Source organism: Cavia porcellus, unplaced genomic scaffold (genome assembly GCF_034190915.1).
Source record: "Cavia porcellus strain 051 isolate PalLab524CR breed Dunkin Hartley unplaced genomic scaffold, mCavPor4.1 scaffold_8, whole genome shotgun sequence".
Taxonomy (NCBI): Eukaryota; Metazoa; Chordata; class Mammalia; order Rodentia; family Caviidae; genus Cavia; species Cavia porcellus.
This window is the reverse complement of record NW_026947491.1, coordinates 34,091,223-34,108,220: the sequence shown is the minus strand read 5'-3', so window position 1 is coordinate 34,108,220 and position 16,998 is coordinate 34,091,223. Positions and strand designations below refer to the sequence as shown.

Genomic DNA, 16,998 nt, shown 5'->3' with positions numbered 1-16,998 from the left:
TTATTTGGGGGACTTTGGGGAAATTGTCCACGGATTGTCATCAGGAGGCCGAAGAACTGGGGGCAGTAGAGGGTCGGGAGGAGGGGAGCACCACCCCGAGTCTCAGCTCGCCAGAGGAGGAATCGAATCTCCAGTCGAGCAACGTTTGGTTACTGGCATCAGAGGCAAAACTACGGCCATAACAAGGTGAGGAGCGCCCTGTTGGGGAGCCGGCCTGCAGGACGAGAATGGGTGAGACCTTGCCCCTCCCGCGGACTCCAGATGTGTTTGCGCTAGAAAATGGTTGTGTAGGTCTGTGGCGTTTAGCGTAGGTTCTCCGAAGGACAAATTATACTTCATGAAACTGTATCTCGTATCTGTGCCTGCATCCAGTTCAGTCTGCTGCCTCATTTTAGTCAGCACTTTGGAAGGCTATATCTGCAGACGATGTTATATAATTGACATGGTTCACTGTCAGGTATTTTCACATGCACTTCTGAAATGAAAGGAACCTGTATGTCTCTACAGAGAGGTCCAAGGTGTAGACGGGTGAGGGTTGCTAATGTTTGCCCTCCTCCCTCCTCCCGCTCCAGATGTGTGAGCTCAGCTGTTGCCTGTCACTTAGGTGACAACTGGCCCTTTCCTGCTAAGCCTCTGCTGTCTCCATTCTCCTCGGTGAAATGTTAGCGTGCAGTCATACAGTCTCAGTCAGACGGCTTTCTATCAGGGAGAGTGGGACCCCAGCCCCTCCGGAGGTGGCAGCCTTGTCTGACCATCCACTACTGTATGTCTGTGTTCCAAATAGAAGAAGAAAAAAAATTTCATGACAGCGAGATACGTACATTTTGAAATGGGCACCAAGTTAATCTGAAAATTCTGTTTTAATCAAGATAGCTCTATATGGATGACGCAGTATTCATCAAGCCTTTTTGTCTGAAAAAATATTTACTCCCACTAGGGGAATTTTAAAGTTACACAGCAGCCGCTTATCTGGCTGGGTGGTGGAGCCTGGTTCATTTTGCCACCAATGTGGTCCTAGTTTAGGTCGCCAAGCTGAGTGAGCTGGGACAGGAATCTGTCTTTGTAGCTGGCTGGAGCCTGGTAAAAGCAAAATACAGTACCTGCTGGTATCAGAGGGTCTCAAAATGCCACCAGCAGGTGAATCAGGAAACACAGAAGAAGCTATTTTACAGGTTTGTCCAGTATTGTTTATAGAAAGGATTTAAAGGTTGGCAAATGCATGTGCTCTACATTTTAGAACCGAGAGATGCCAGAGATGCATGAGCTGCTCACAGTTAAGGGACAGGACACTTTCTGACGTCATGACTGACAGCAATTCTACTTATAAATAGCCTTGAAAGGCAAAAAGGACAAAAGGAAGGAAGGAGGAAGGAAGGAAGGAAGATAGGCAGGGAAGGAGGGGATGGTGCACAGAGGTAGACCAGTTGTTGTGGTGAAGGGGACTAGTGAATTAATTCTTCTGTGCTTCACTTGGTACTGTAAGTCGGTGACTTAACACTGAATGAGCCTGTAGATTCATAGATTTTTAAAAGTGACGTATTTCGCTAAAGTGACAGGTTCACCCAATTCCGCTAGTAACTCCAAAGACGCTTGAAAAGTCCGTTAAATCCTGTAACTGAGACCATAGGGCCACCATCTGTTACACAGTACGAGAGGCTGCTGTGAGCCAGCCCAGGCCATTTCAAGTCTAGTAGGAGCTGAGAAGAGAAATAACTCTTGCAGGGTCAACAACTAAAGTATTGCAGTTTCTTGTAGGATAACATTGAAAAGACCAGAGAAACTAAATTTGTAGCTTCCCTATGGATTTCTAAAGTAAACTGACATGGAAGTTGTAAAAGTATCCTGATTTCTCCAGATGTGGTGGCGCACACCTGTGATCCCAGCACTCAAGAGGCTGAGGCAGGAGGATTGCTGTGAGTTCAAGGCCAGCTTGGGCTACAAAGTGAGTTCAGGGCCAGCCTGAATTACAGAGTAAAACTCTGTCTCAATAAAACAAAAAAAAAGTATTTTAATTTCTCTAAAATTTATAATTACTTGAGAGCAAACTGCAGAGAGGTCAGTACTATGAATGACTATTTATAGTAGTCATGAGCTGGAGTGAGGATTAATTATTTTTCAGTAATTAAGTAACTATCTAAAATGTTCTACACCTATATGTGGAACTGTCGAATATTAGGGGAAAGAATTTACAGTAAAGAATAGCATAAACATTATTATTTACTTGCATCCTAGTCACTGCAGCTAATTTCCTGGTTAGAGTGGTTTATAAAGAGTAAATTTTTCTGCTTAAAGAAGGGAAGTAAACTGGGTGTGGCGGTACAGGCTGTAATCCCAGCTAATCAGGAGGCTGAGGCAGAAAGATAGTGAGTTCAAACTCAGCCTAAATGACTTACTGAGATCCCATCTCAAAATAAACTACAAAGAGCTGGGGGTGCAGCTCAGCACTAGAGCACTGGGTTAGCAGGCATAAGTCCCTGAGTTTACTCATCAGTACCATAAAAATAAAATTAAAATTTTAATTGAACGATAATCAGTAACTAAAAATAATTTTTAAAGTCAAATAGATTGTTACATGTGCACAGAAATGTTAAAGATGTCATTTGACCAAGAGAGACTCCTCCTCAGAAAAATGCCCATTTGGTTCCTGTTTTATAAAATAACATCATTTTAACTTCAGTTAGCCTAAGAGTATTAAAAATTGCTTAAGTCCACGTGCAGTTGTCCCACAGTCAAGAGAAGGATTGGGAGAGTGCACGTGCCCTGTTCTGGGCTGGTCAGTGTTCTAGGGTTCCCTGGCTGCCTTCACAGTATTAATGGAATAAAGATTGTCCTGTTGGATTTGAACGTCTTTAGGTCAATGCAACCAAAAGGGTGGGGGAGAAACACAGGTCTCCAGTGCCAGTGCTATGTCCTTATTGCAATTCCTCAAAATCTCAGGCAGCTTACAGAGCCAGGCTCCAGTGCCAGTGCCACGGAGCAAGGCACACAGGAGCACAGCCCCCAGCAGCCACCACCCCCACCCCTTTGCTCATGGCAGCACTGCTCCAAAAGGGAGCTGATGCCAAGCATGCTGGTGATGCGCAGCGTGGGCACCGAGGCAGCCTTTGTTCCCTGCCCTCTTTCCTGAGGAGGGGCTGGTGAGGAGAGACACACTTTACAGGCTGGGGCCTGCTGATGTCATGACACTCCTGGCACAGAACACGACAGGACAATTGCATCACTCTCCTTGTGCCAGAATGACACAATTTTTCCACAGTTGTTGCTGAGCCCCTTGTCCACTGGCCCTGGCCCTGTTTCCATTGAATGTACTGGGGAAATCAGACCTCTCAGAGACAATGCAATCATTCTTCCCACGCCTCTGGTTTGTGTGCATCTTGAGACTGAACATTAAATGTGTTTGGGTCACTTTTGGAGGGGTCTGTCTAGAAACAAGAATGATTGCTCAGCATCAACTGATTAGGCCTTGTCAGGTTTATTTTCCTAGGGAGAGAGTCTGTATTTAAAATAAAGTAAAAATGCAGATCCCAGGGTAAACATTTAAAAAATTAGAGCTGTAAACAAGCAAGCAGCTGTCATTTACCTTTGCTAAACTGCCTGCCTCCCTTTGGTCTCTCGGTTGGGTCCTAAGTGATCCTAAAAGTCAACAGGCCTGTCAAACTGGAGTAGCATTTTTCTGGACGGGAGATATGGGGTAGGCTCTCTTGGGAGAGATGCCTGTCATTTCTGGTGGATTACACTTCAGGAAAAAAGTTAAGGCTGTGTTATTTCAGTTGTTCTGTTACTGAAGTCATAGAGTCCCTTCTCAGAGTGTTCTCTCAGTTGCTGATTTATAACACCCACCAACTTTTTTTGTTGTCATTGTTTCTGGGAAGACAGCTTGGCCAATAATACCATGGAGAGACTGCAGTTAGATGCAGGCCAGTGCATGGTGCATGGATGGTGCAAGCTCAGCTGCCCCTTTTATCTGAGGCACTGATCCCCAAGCTCACAATTATGGTCTCTGACTTTGGTAACAATTCTGTTTGAAATGTTTCCAGTTACACATGATATTGGCGGCATGTAGCAGCTGCATGCCAAAAAGCATTGCTAAGTGTGTTCCAAGAGTCAGGCTGCCATTGCTTTTAATTTAAATAAAGGCTATTTGGTTTCCTGTGATGTTTTTTATAACCATCCTTTCCTCCACGTGTGTTGCCTTTAAAAAAAAAATTAATATAAAGTAGCCACCACTTAATGTGATACAATATTGGCCCTGGTTTTCTAGGATGCATTTGCTTTGAGCAAGCACAGGGGACGTTTTAATAAAAGAATTTTAAAGACACATTGTCATGCAATTTGGATTTCCCCAAAGAAGGAAAGGGGAAAAGGTTATCGATAGCATATTGTAAGTAGCTCATGTTTTCAAGTTTTTCTTCCTCCCTCTTTAGGGACCTATCATAATTATCTTTTTAGATCACCAGATAACCACCCAGTGTATTGTCTTTTTTTTTTTTTTTTTTTTTAAGATTTCTGTTTCCTTTGGTAGATCCAAAGACGTGTTTTTAAAAAGCTTTAAAGGATGAAGAAAGGTTAATAGGAACATCCTTTAAAAAACAAACAAACAACAACAACAAAAAAAAAAACAGGAGGAACCAGCAAATAATTTCATAGCTCTGCAGGAACTAAACACTCCGAATCTGCCTCCTTTGTGGGCTTGAAATTTCTGAACACTGAAACCTTTTAAAACTTTGGTAACTTCAGTCTTTTACCAACTACCAAGTATATTTGATTTAGTAAGTCTGAAAATAAGAAAATATACATTCTCAGAACTTGGAGTGAATGGATTGTAGTAGGCCCGGGGTGTTCTGTTTTCAGGACTTGGTTGGCCTACCTGACACAGAACACTTGGAGCTAGACGAGAGCCTTGGGTAAGGCGCTAAGATGATCCCAATTAAGGTGTTTTCACCTGAGCCCTTTCAGTCGGTAAAATACCCTGTATTTTGGGTGGAACAGTGGTTGACTTGCGTAAGTGCCAACATCTCTTGTGGCACTTTTGGAAATCTTCCATCTTGTAATAAATAGTGCTGTGTAAACCAAATTTGTAAATGCCATGTTTCATGTTGCCCCTGTAGATAGAGCTGAAATTAACCCCAGGCTGCTAGGAATCATGGAGATTCTGGAGGTTAGCTGACTGCCTAGACCAAAGCATGTCAATGGCAAAGGCTAGCAGAGGTCTTTGATCACATTTGGGAGAAGGTACGGGATTAGATGTTGGCAGATCAGGGTACCATGAAGAAATGCCTACCAGCCAATACTTGGACTTTTTCTTTTCATCCTCTTGACTTTTGGATACTGTCTTTCAGTTAAACAAAGCACCTGGGAAGAAACTAACAACATAGGTAGAAGGGCGTTTGTGTTACTCCACTCACTGAGCACTCTGCCCACCAGACACACCTACCCAAGGGCCCATTGCTATAGTGAGAGAATCCACAGCCACCACATTTGAGACAGAAAATCTCTTTAAAACCTCTTCTGAATTGGCTAGTTTCTTGCCCTTAGTTTTCTGTTCTCTCTCTCCTTCCCTCTCCTAGTAAAGCGATGTAAGCCATGTTATGGTTTCACCAAGAGCATTAGTATCTCTTTTGTTCCTCGTATTCCACTGGCAAGTGAATAATATGGTAGTCTTCAGAAGGAAACTCCTAACGTGTAAACTTACTGATGTTTCCAGTCATGCCGTGTACATCTTTGACTAAGTTCTTTAGAGTCTTCAGACTCTAAAGGGACTAGATAGTGTGACATCTTGTTCTCCTTTAAAGTATCTCTTCCAAGCCATTTAGGGAGCTGTAGAATTTCATGTGAGAAGACTGTGTAGTGCTCTAGCATTGAAATATTTGTTGTAATGTATGGCAGAAAGAGATGACATTTTGAATTCTTGTGTGACTATGTAATTAATAAATATGTTCAGCACTTGAAGTATAGGCATGTTACATAATTTTTAGAAAGATAAAGTTAAGTTTGAAGTGCATTAGAGAGTCACAGATGTTTCTTGTAAGAAAATGCGTGTGCTTTGTAGGAATTTTGAACCGCTCTTGATGCTTACTTAGCTTTGTTTGCTGCGAGCATCAGAGGCAGTCATTTCATTGAGTTGCCTCAACTGTCATTTGCACAAACCTTGAGAAAGGAGCTGAAGTGATAAATAACTTGCACCCTCGCCTACTTCTGAAATGTTTTTGCCTTTTATGTTTTTGTGAATGTAGAGGGAGGGGATAAAGTAAAATATACAGTAAGGATATTTGTGTTGAACTAACTTAATCATACAAGTTCCCTTTGTGGGCCTTCTACAAGCTTAAACAGCTTGGCAGGCTAATAGCCAAAAACGTGTCCTCAGATCCTGCCAAATGTGTTAAAAGCAGACCAGGCTTTCTCCATATTGAGGAGCTGGAAACATATTTTTTTAACCTCCTGAATTTTAAGAAATAACCCAGAAAAAAAAATCACTCCTCTCCCTCCTTACCCAAGGAAACCAAAATTATTATTCATTACAGCGCTGAAGTGAGAAACTGTTAGGAGTAATGATATTTGTGGAGGAGTGTTTTAAACCAGCGTGACTTGGTCTTTTAAGCAGGAAGAAACCGGGTTGAGAGTGGATGATGTGTCTTTTTTACTTTTATGTTTTTGCTGCCTACACTGGCGTTTTTACTGTGGTACAGTAATCTTTTTTTTTTTTTTAAGACAAAAACAAGACAAAGCAAGACAGTAAAAGGCTGCAAGAATACAGAATTTCAAGAGAAAAAATATACAGTAGGAATTCACTAGTAAATAAATTACATATTGTCATCTCAGAAACAGTTGTCCAGGTTACAAAATTAAAGCATACAAAGTTATGGTCCAGTAATCTTAACAGTGTTTTATTCATTTATCCTGTTTCTTCTTAAGCAGAGATTCTGAAAAAGATGATGGTAGGATGATGAACAGTTTTTTTGAAGTTTGAAAAATCAGAAAACTGAGACCATAGTATGATACCTATGGGATTTTGGGTTAGTCTCAGCCTATGTGGGCCTCAGTTTCCTCATATAAAAAATGAGGAAATTAGGCTAGATCAATGTAGATTAGATGATTCATATAAACACCTGTTTTTCACACACAAATACACAGAGATTTCAAAATAGTAGATTGGGGCTTGGATTTTGATTTTTGATTCTAGGGATTGAACCCAGGGCCTCGTGTGGCCTAACACAAGCTGTACCGCTGAGCTATCCCCCAGCTCTTGGGTGGGAGTCTTGCACATTTAGTCCGAATAGCTCCTGGGGTGATTTCAGTCTGCAGCTGTGGTTGAGCCACTAAATTAGATGATACCTAAGATTTCCTTCCAGTTCTAAAATTACATGTCTCTGATCCTTCTAGGCTGAGCTGCCTGCCGCCTCTTTTCTTCTTGCCTCCTTCTTCTCTTTCTCTCCCTTCCTCCTTTTTTCCCCTCCCTCTTAGTTCCTTCATTCATTCCTAATGGTTTTGATTAACATTGCAATACTACAGATGCCCTTGTAGCCCAGTTCTAGGAAGATGTGGATCCAGCTGGCAATCCACATCAGACAGGAGCCACACGTGGGCACCACCGCATAAGCAGTGCCCAAGAGAGCACCTGACACACAGTAGACAGTGGGCAGACGCAGACTGCACACTCCGCACGCTCTTTGAAATTACAGTGTTAGTTTTGTCTCTAGATAACATGCCATTATATTTGCCAACTTGCAGACATCTTTTTTGGTAAAGTATCTCCAGATTTAAAAGCAAAGGGTATGATCACTTAATCTGAAAAAGCAACATGCTAAAACTATTATTTCCCTTATTTTTTCCAGATGTTTAGTGTATTTCATATCATATTTATTGTATTTTTTTCCAGATGAACTATTAAACCCATTGCTTTCTATTTGGAAGTATTTAGCCTGAAAAGATATCTGGAGACCAACCCAAAAAAGGATACTGAGTGTTTATTCAAAAGTGCAATTTAAAAAAAAAAATGTACTTAACATTCTGTTGAAAAGTAAGTTAATGCTATGTCTCTATATTTTGAGTTCCTGTGTTTGTTGAATCAATGAATTTCAATTTTCTGTGGGCATACAAGATGTGTCAGTTTAAGATATACTGTACAACCTGGCCATAGCACCTTAGAGATTTAAAACTATATCTGATAATTTACAAGTCTATTAACATTTCAAGTCCTTTTAAAAACATGTTTTAAACTGGACATGGTAGCACACGCCTGTAATCCCAGCACTTTGGAGGCTGAGGCAGGAAGATTGCCACAAGTTTAGGGCCAGCCTGGAGTGAGGGGGTTACATGGTGAGTTCAAAGCCAATCTGGTCTAAAGAGCAAGACTCTGTCTTTAAAAAAACCTAAATACATAAATAAGATTAAAAATCTTTTGAATTAAAAGTTAAATTTTAAATAGATTTTTATCAGATTTCTTAATTAAGAATATGTATGTACACATGAAGACAATAAGCCCTTCATCTTTTTTAGGAAAGGAAATGCCAATTCCTATTTCTTTGGACTGTGAAAGTAATCTTTAAACTAGCTAATTATAGTTATTTTATAGACAGCAATTATTTTGACCTTTTTACAGATGTAATTCCATATCATAGCTTTCATAATGAAGTATGAAGTGTTTTGAAACTGTGTCATACAGAGTCTGTCCATGGTGTGTATATTTTTGTGCCACATAAGACAGCAGATAACCTCTATGAAGGATAAGTGCATTCTCAGTTGTTCTCATAATGAACCTGAATGTTTTATTGTCAAGCATGGAAAAGTTCGTGGTTATACAGTTTTGTGGAAATGGAGTTCATTGCCTGTCTTGTTACCTATTATCCATTATTGCTATTACTGTAGAATATAAGCAGGCTAGATAAGAAGAATTTAAACCAGAACAGGTATAATGATGCATGCCTGCAGTCCAGCCACTTGGGAGGCTGAAGTAAGAATACAAATTTTAGGCCAGCCTGGGCAATTTAGCAAGATCCTGTCTCAAAGTAAATAAAAAGGGATGGGAATGTAGCTTAGTGGTAGAATGCTTGCTTAGAATGCTTGAGTCCCTGGGTTCAGTCCTCAGTGTAGGAGAGGAAGAGAAAGAGTGCGATTGAAGGAAGGAGGGAGGAAAAAGGAAGGAAGAAAGAGGGAAAGAAAGGGACTAAGAAGGAAGCGGGGGAGTACTTGGTTTACTGGATTTTGTTGTGTCTTGCCATTGTTGTAGGAATGTTTGTTGCTTTTTATTTTATTATGTTTTTAACTAGAATAAAAATGTTAAAATGTTAAAATTCACCATTATAAAACTTGGCCAACTTTCTCAATTTCCTTTGAATTTTTTTTTCCACATTTATATGATCAGGCACTAAATCAGCTGGCTTTAGCACATTTTTTTCCTATTTATGTGCTTTGCCAAATCAAATAATCCAAGTCTGTAAGTGGAAATTTCTACCTGAATTATCTACTTGGGCATGACATAACTGAAAAACACCCTGTTTTAGACATTATGGAAAGAGATATTATGTGTGTTTCTCGGGAAAACAATTGAGCCATAGCTAACCTGAGTTAAAGGATTATTTGAGGTTAGTTAAAAGCAGGTTCTCAGTATTGCACAAGGCCCTACTGCTTGAAGGTCTAACTTTCCTGAAGTTTCTCTGCTTGACTCCTTGTTTGTGCTGGCACTGGGATGTGGCGCAGGGACTAGGGGAGCCCCTTAAGCCCCTCAGGGCTCTGCTCAGAAGTTGTCAGATACCAAGCGTCCCTCAATCCCTGGGTAGCATAGCAGCCCTGTCATTCCGTGGCCTCCACCGGCACTCTCAAGCCCTGCAGCCTGGGACAGGGTCCTGCAGCTCTTAGCTGTGTTTGCTAGTTACCAGGAGCTATCTGCTGTGAGGTGTGTCTCTTCCTGCTTGTCTCTTGTATTATCCCCAGCTCTTAAGAGAAGTACCTGACACATAGAGCTTAGGAAGTATGACCAGAGTGGATCTGCTCCCCAATATAATAATTTGTAGTGATGAGAAAGAGTTTTAAGTTTATAATCCCTTTATGATAATTAGACAATAAGAGGAACCAACAACACTCTCACTTGACAGAGTAGGTGCTTGTGGGGCATTTTAATGCTGTAGGTTAAGACAAATAGAAGCCAGAATCCTGTGGCTTCTGAGATGCAGAATTTGTTTGGTTTGGTTTTTGAGTTTTCAGGGTGTTTTGCTTTGCTTTGCAGCTGACATAGAGTTTCTGAGCTGATTCTTTTATCTGAATAAAGCTCAAGAAAGGTACATAGAGAAAGGTAGCGTAAATCTTCTAGTCCAACATACCTCTTTCCTTTTTTTCCACGGCCAATGATCAGTGAACTCTGAAGGGATACATACACTGAAGGGCTGAGCTTTTAAGCGAAGGTTGAGTATCCGCAGCAAGAAAGCTGTGCAACTTCCTTCCTTATTATATACCGTGCTTCCTGGAGCTTGAACCAGGCATCTTTAGACAGGCTTGTAGCCCTGCCCTGTGTGTGGAAATGGGGACCCCAGGGACTGTCATTCACTGAAAAAAAAAAAATCCCCTAATCTAAGTTCCTCTAAGTACTTTCAGCCAGTTTGCTAGGAAACTAAGTTGCTTGAAATTATTATTTTAATGTTTCACGGCTCAGGGCCTAATTGGCAGTAGGTCAGCCTTCCTGCTAAGAAGCTGAGCCAACTTATTTGTCCACAAATTGTCATGTTCTAACAGAGTAGGCGTTCTTTCCTATAATAAGCATAATACCTCCAAAGCACAGAACGCACTTTCAAATTCATCTCATTTATCTGCATTTATTTGTGTCGGGCCTAACTAAGATTACCCTAACTTACTAATATAGGGACTGCTGGTTAAGATGCAGATTTCCTGAGAAGCTTCAGCCTGGTAGTTCCTAAACACATGCACACTTCCAGCTGAAGAGAGAACAGAAAAGGAAAGTAAGCAAGCGCTTGTAGCTCATCCAAAATCATTTGATTGATGTTTTATTGTTATATAAATATTCCTGTGCTACATATGTTCTATGTTAAATGCTTTGAGATGATTATTGCCTCTCCTGCTACTAACTGGCATGGGATCATGATGAGTCATTTAATTTTCTGGACATCCTCCCCCGCCATGCCTCAGTTTCCTCAATGATAAAAAACAAAGGATCTGGTGATTTTTAAACTCAAAATGTATTTGATTCTAAAATCCCAGATTTCCAAAATACTATTTGCATACCTCACAGATCTAGAGAAATCGTTCATAATTCATCTGGAACCAGAAGAGACCTAGAATAACAAAGGCAACAAAGGCAAGGCAGGAGGCATCACAATCCCTGACTTGAAATTATACTACAAAAGCTCCTGTAATAAAATCAACTTGGTACTGGAATAAAAACAGACCTAAAGATCAATGGAATAGATTAAAAGATACACTTACACCTGCAAACACACTCAGATACTTCATCTTCAACAAGGAGGCCAAACATGTACACTGGAAGAAAGATAGATTCTTTAATAAGTGGTGCTAGAAAAACTGACTCTCCAAATGCCAACAACTGAAACTAGATCCATGCCTCTTATCATGCGCTAAACTAAATCTAAACATTAAACCAGAAACACTAAATCTGCTGGAAGGCAAAGTAGGTAAATATCTAGACACCATAGGAGTAGGCAGAGAGTTCATTAAGAAAAATCAAATGGCACAGGAAATACTTCCCAGAATTAACAACTGGGATCTCATGTTACTAAAAGTTTTTGCATGTCAAAAGAAATCTCCAGGGGCTGGGGATTTAGCTCAGCGGCAAAAGCGCCTGCCCTGCAAGCAGGCAGTTGTGAGTTCAATCCCTGGTACCGATAAAAAGGAAAAAAGACCCCCAAAAAAGAAATCTCCAACAGAGTGAAAAGAAAATCTACAAATTGGGAAAAAAAAATCTTAGTCAACTATCCCTCAGAGGACTTCTATCCCGAACATATAAAAAATTAAAAACAATCGGGCCTCCAAAATTCAAAGACCCAGTCGAGAAGTGGACAAGTGAGATGAATATACAGTTCTCAGATGAAGAAATACAAATGGCAAATAAATACATGAAAAAATGTTCAGCATCATTGGATATTAGAGAAATGCAAATTAAAACAACACTGAGATTCCATCTCGGTCCAGAAAGAATGGCCAGGATCATGAAAACCACCAACAACAAATGCTGGAGGGGTTGTGAGTAAAAAAGGAACTTGTTTCCACTGTTAGTGGAAGTGTAGGTTGGTACAACCATTGTGGAAATCAGTCTGAAAGTTCCTCAAAAAGCAAGAATTAGAGGTTCCATTTGACCCAAATGTCCTGTTTCTGGGCATTTTCCCAGAAAAACTGAAAACATCATATCACAGTGATATATGTGCACCCATGTTTATAGCAGCACAATTTGTAGTAGCCAAATCTTAGAAACAATCCAAGTGCACATCAATCAAAGAATGGATAAAAAAAAAAGTTGTGTATAAAGACTTCTTTAAAGTAAATGGATGTGACTTGAGACCATATTTGTAAGTGAAATAAATCAAACTCACATATGTAAATACCATATTGTCTCCCTAGTGTAAGAAACTGAAAGAGCAAATAGGATCCAAAAAGCTATGATTAATATTATGTAAGGGTAAGAAACTGCTCAGAGAGGAAAAGTAACTGGGATAGGGGAAAGGAGGAAAGAAGGAAGGGAAAAGGAAAAAGATAAATTTGCATGTGTATATATATATAAAACACACATAAGATTGCTAAAATGTCTGTACTACTAATTATATTGGTTCTTGGAAAAGGACAGTTAATATTCCTATGACCTGTCTATATCTGGTAATCTAAGCAACCCTTCTGAGGGTAACAATATGCAATATTACAACCATTGTTAAGTTCCTATCATCTTGTTTTAAAAACCTACATTGTTATTGTTTTGGGTTTGTTGTTGTTTGTCTCTTTTGCTTTTTGTTTTTCTTTTCTGTGTTTTTTTTCTCATAAATAAAAAATAATAATCTCTCTAAAATCCTGGATTTAGAGGCCATAAGAGATAACAGATTTGGGCTGGTATTGCTATTATTATCATTATCACTGCTTGAATCACTGACTAAACTTTTGAACAAGCTACTAACAGTATTCATATTAGTCAGGTTCCATTTATAGTTTTATTCATTATTCAGTGCGACCAACTCAATTCAGCAACCACTGTGTTTAAAGATCTCAAAAAGCCAGACATGGTGGTGCATGCCTGTAAGCCTAACACCTGGGAACCTGAAGCCAGAGGAGTGGCAGGAGTTTGAGGCCAGCCTAGGCTACGTGGTGAGTGCAAAGTCAGCATGAACTATGTAGCAAGACCCCGTCTCAAAGACCCAAGAGAATATATATACTTCCCCTGCCTAGGGTTTAACTTAATAACTAAAAATTTGCAGTGAACAAATTATTAATCTGATGCTATTACAATGGCATCTTTATGTTCATAGTAAAAGCTTAAAAATGTCTATGCATGGGAAATATGGGTGATTTAAAATTAGAACTCTAAAGTAATATTCACTTATTTATACAATCACATAAGAATAACAGCTATGTTTAGAATATGTGTGTCCATCAACCAAATTAGAATTAACTTGCAGAGATTTAGAGAGGATTTGCAGGAAAATAAGAATAATTCAGTTTCTATTTTAATTGCACACCTAATATTTTTAAAAGTCCTAACATTAATAATATTTTTATCTTTTAGGTTTTCCATATATAATCTATAAATGTATAGTAAGTAGTGAAATTGTTTTTGTATAAGTCTTAGCTGATACACATTGGGATGATTAAAATGCACTGCAAATATTTAAATTTTTAAAAAATTAAATTAAAAAATTACTACAATAAAAGCCACATTGCCATTGCTCTTCCTCGAAATAGTTCCCCTTGCTTTGAACACTCTTATCCCATTGCTGTTGTCACTTTCTGAAGCAGTTCTGGATGACTTTTTTTGTGAGTGTCTTAATGAGATGTGATCAAAACTACAGTGAATGTTCTGCAAAGTGAAATCCAATGGAAATGTAGGCTTGTGAAAACATTACCGTGTGTTCTCATCTACCTCATTCACTACATCTGGCACTGTGGGACTTCCGGCTCTTTCCCAAAGACAAAATAACCATGAGAGGTAAACATTTTGAACTAGGGCTGGGGATTTAGCTCAGCAGCATGAGCGCCTGCCTTGCAAGCGCACAGTTGTGAGTTCGATCCCTGGTACCAAAAAAAAAAAAAAAATTTTTTTTGAACTGATTCAGGACATTGAGGCAGCCACAATAATGCAACTAAAGACACTCACTGACAGCCATGTGTCTTTCACTGTAATACATTACTTTTTACTTAAACATTTACTGTATTGTTCGTATTTTACCACACCTACTGGCCTGAGTGTTCCTTTTAGTGGCATTGTGATAAGTTAAATCACTAACTTTTCACCACCCCAGATCTTACTCATCTTCTCACTAGGCTCAGCCCAGAGTCACAGGCAGCACCCCCAGGGCTGCCTAAGATGGAGTTTGTGATTGCCCAGAGGAGCAGAGCAGTGAGCAGTGCAGGTTTCCCAGCGGATTCCTGTGTGACTGTGAAGGACTGTACCCGTAGGAAGGACTGTGTCAGTGTGACATTAGTAATCACAGGTTTGAATCTGGGTCACTCCAGCACGACCGAGAGATCAAACGCTGTCAGATGGTAATGACTGTGTGAAAGTACTGCAGGTTGGCAGAGCATTTCCTAATGACACCTTTGCAGCACAGTGTCAGAGGTGCCACCGAAATCCAGGCACACATGTCCTGGGTCTTGAGGCCAGCCTTCAAGGAGCCAGTGGGCACACTTCTGTGGGTGTTAGGGATGGTTCACAGTGGTTTCTGTTTCTGTTGTTCTGTCTCCTCATGTGGATACACAGAACCTTTCATCTTTTCCTGGCTATGTATTTACTTCCAAGTGATGCTAGCTGTTTTCCATATTCTCTGCCTTTTTTATTCCTCTTCAAGAAGACAGCTTACACTCAGAAGTGCATGTCAGCCATTTAACATTGAACTGCTCATTTTTATCCAAATGGAGGGTATGGCTTTCCTTTTAACGTGCTTTTCTTGGGCGCCTGTGGTGTGCCACACATATTGTTAGACTCTGCAGACATGAAGTAAGAGTGGTTCAGTCTTTACAGAGTTCACTGTTTGGGAAAGAAGAAAGGTACCCACTTCCCAGCCCTGTAGTGTGGTAAAGGCAGAACTAGAGAAACACACAGTGGTGAAACAAAGACAAAGATGGGTCTCATTTGTCTAGTGGGGATTGCTACGGAAGGCTCCAGAGAGGAAGAAGGATTGAGCTGGGTCTTTAGGTTGAGTCAGGGTTGGCAAAACCATTGGAATTGGAGAATGAGTCATTCTAGGCTGGAGGCAAAGTACCCAAAAAAAGATGGGTCAAATTCAGTGAATTCCAAGTCTATTTAGCTAAAAGATTAATTCTGCTCTTAGTAAGGGACTTATTGCTCCCTTATAAAGCCTCAGTTTTGATCAGAAATAAGATAGTAAGTTTGAAAACTTTGATTGTGATCTTGAGTCTTCTCTGTGGTTGGCTTTAAATTTTTAAATAGGAGCTCTCTGCTTTCTTCTCAAATGCTGTGCTTACTTGGCCAATCCACCAGGCATTTACACTTGGGTCTTTTGATTGTTAGGTTGGTACAATAGGAACTTACTTACTTTTCAGTTTCATTGCCAGGTTTGAATTCTGCATTGAGTATTTAGACATTACGTAAGGAATATTCTGCCTTTCTGGTGTTTGCTGTAGTCCTTGGAAGAGCTCTTGAGGAAGGATAACACTGCAGAGAAAAGAAGCCTGAATGTCACTGAGTGGTCTCCAACTGTGCTTTATTGTGTTAGTTGTTTTCATAAAAACTTTTTTTAATCTTTAAAAAAAAAAAAACCTTACCAAGCAAAAAATAGCAGACAATAGTCTTATAGGAGATAAACTATTTACTTGTTATTTCTTGAATTCTTGGTTTTAAAAACAACTCTGATTCATCTGAAAAAATCTATAGCAATATAAAGCACTGATGTTAGCTAGAGATATAACTCAGCAGCATAGTGCTTGCCTGGCAAGCACGAGGTTGTGAGTTTGATTCCCAGTACACACACACACACACACACACACACACACACACACACACGGCATTATACTTTAACAGACAAATCATGTTTGTTTTTAAAGGCAGACTTGTTCCAAGGGCTCTGTACTTTAATACATGATTCTTCAAAATGGTAATATTAAATTTGTGATTTAACATTTTAGAATTTCTACCATCTAATTGTTCACTCAACCATCAGTATACTTTCAGACAGTCTGGCATGTGATAAATATTTTGTAGCAAATGTGACTGAACATGCTAATTTCAAAGAGCTTCACAAGCTCTAATTAAGTTCACAGCAACTAATTGCATTTTGCTATATTTATTGATGGATAATCCACAGATACAGGGGTTCAAAGGTGTTGCCCAGATTTATTTAGCAAAGCAATTTTCAAACTTTTTTATTGTTGTTAACAAAACACCTTCTTTGAACATAAGACTGCCTGGAACCCTAGCATGTAAATTCAGGCTATTTTTACTGGGAAACAGAAAAAGAAGTTTATTTTAGGTCTATCACACTCACCCAGAAGAAGAAACTATACAAGCTTCCCATTTAATTTGAATTTCAAATTAACAGTGGATAATTTGGGGGGACCAGAGGGTAACTTGAGTGGTAGGGTACTTGAGTACCATGCATGAGGTCCTGTGTTCAGTCTCCAACGCCAAAAGAAACAAAACAAAGCAGAACAATCTTTTGAGTACCTGTGTGTCCCAAATACTGCATATCCTAAAAATATTATTGGTTGTCTATCTGAAGACAAGTTTACCTGAGCATCGGTGTTTTACCTAGCAGTTCTAAGCTCACAGCCATGGCCCCACCCTGTCAGTCTCATGTCCTTGCAGCTAGGTGAGGT

At 39.8% G+C, this 16,998-nt stretch overlaps 1 protein-coding gene across 4 annotated transcripts in view; it reads left to right on the top strand.

The window, feature by feature from the left end:
* Prickle1 (prickle planar cell polarity protein 1) overlaps positions 1-16,998 on the top strand; it is a 95,983-nt gene that overhangs the window by 745 nt on the left and 78,240 nt on the right. The window contains exon 1 of one of the 4 annotated variants that reach the window (XM_023567575.2): positions 47-186. The exons of 2 other annotated variants lie outside the window; for them this stretch is intronic. The gene's annotated coding sequence lies outside the window, so the exon portion shown is untranslated. Of the gene's footprint in view, positions 1-46; positions 187-16,998 lie in introns of those variants that run through there. One more of the 4 variants, XM_013159378.2, reaches the window with a different exon arrangement.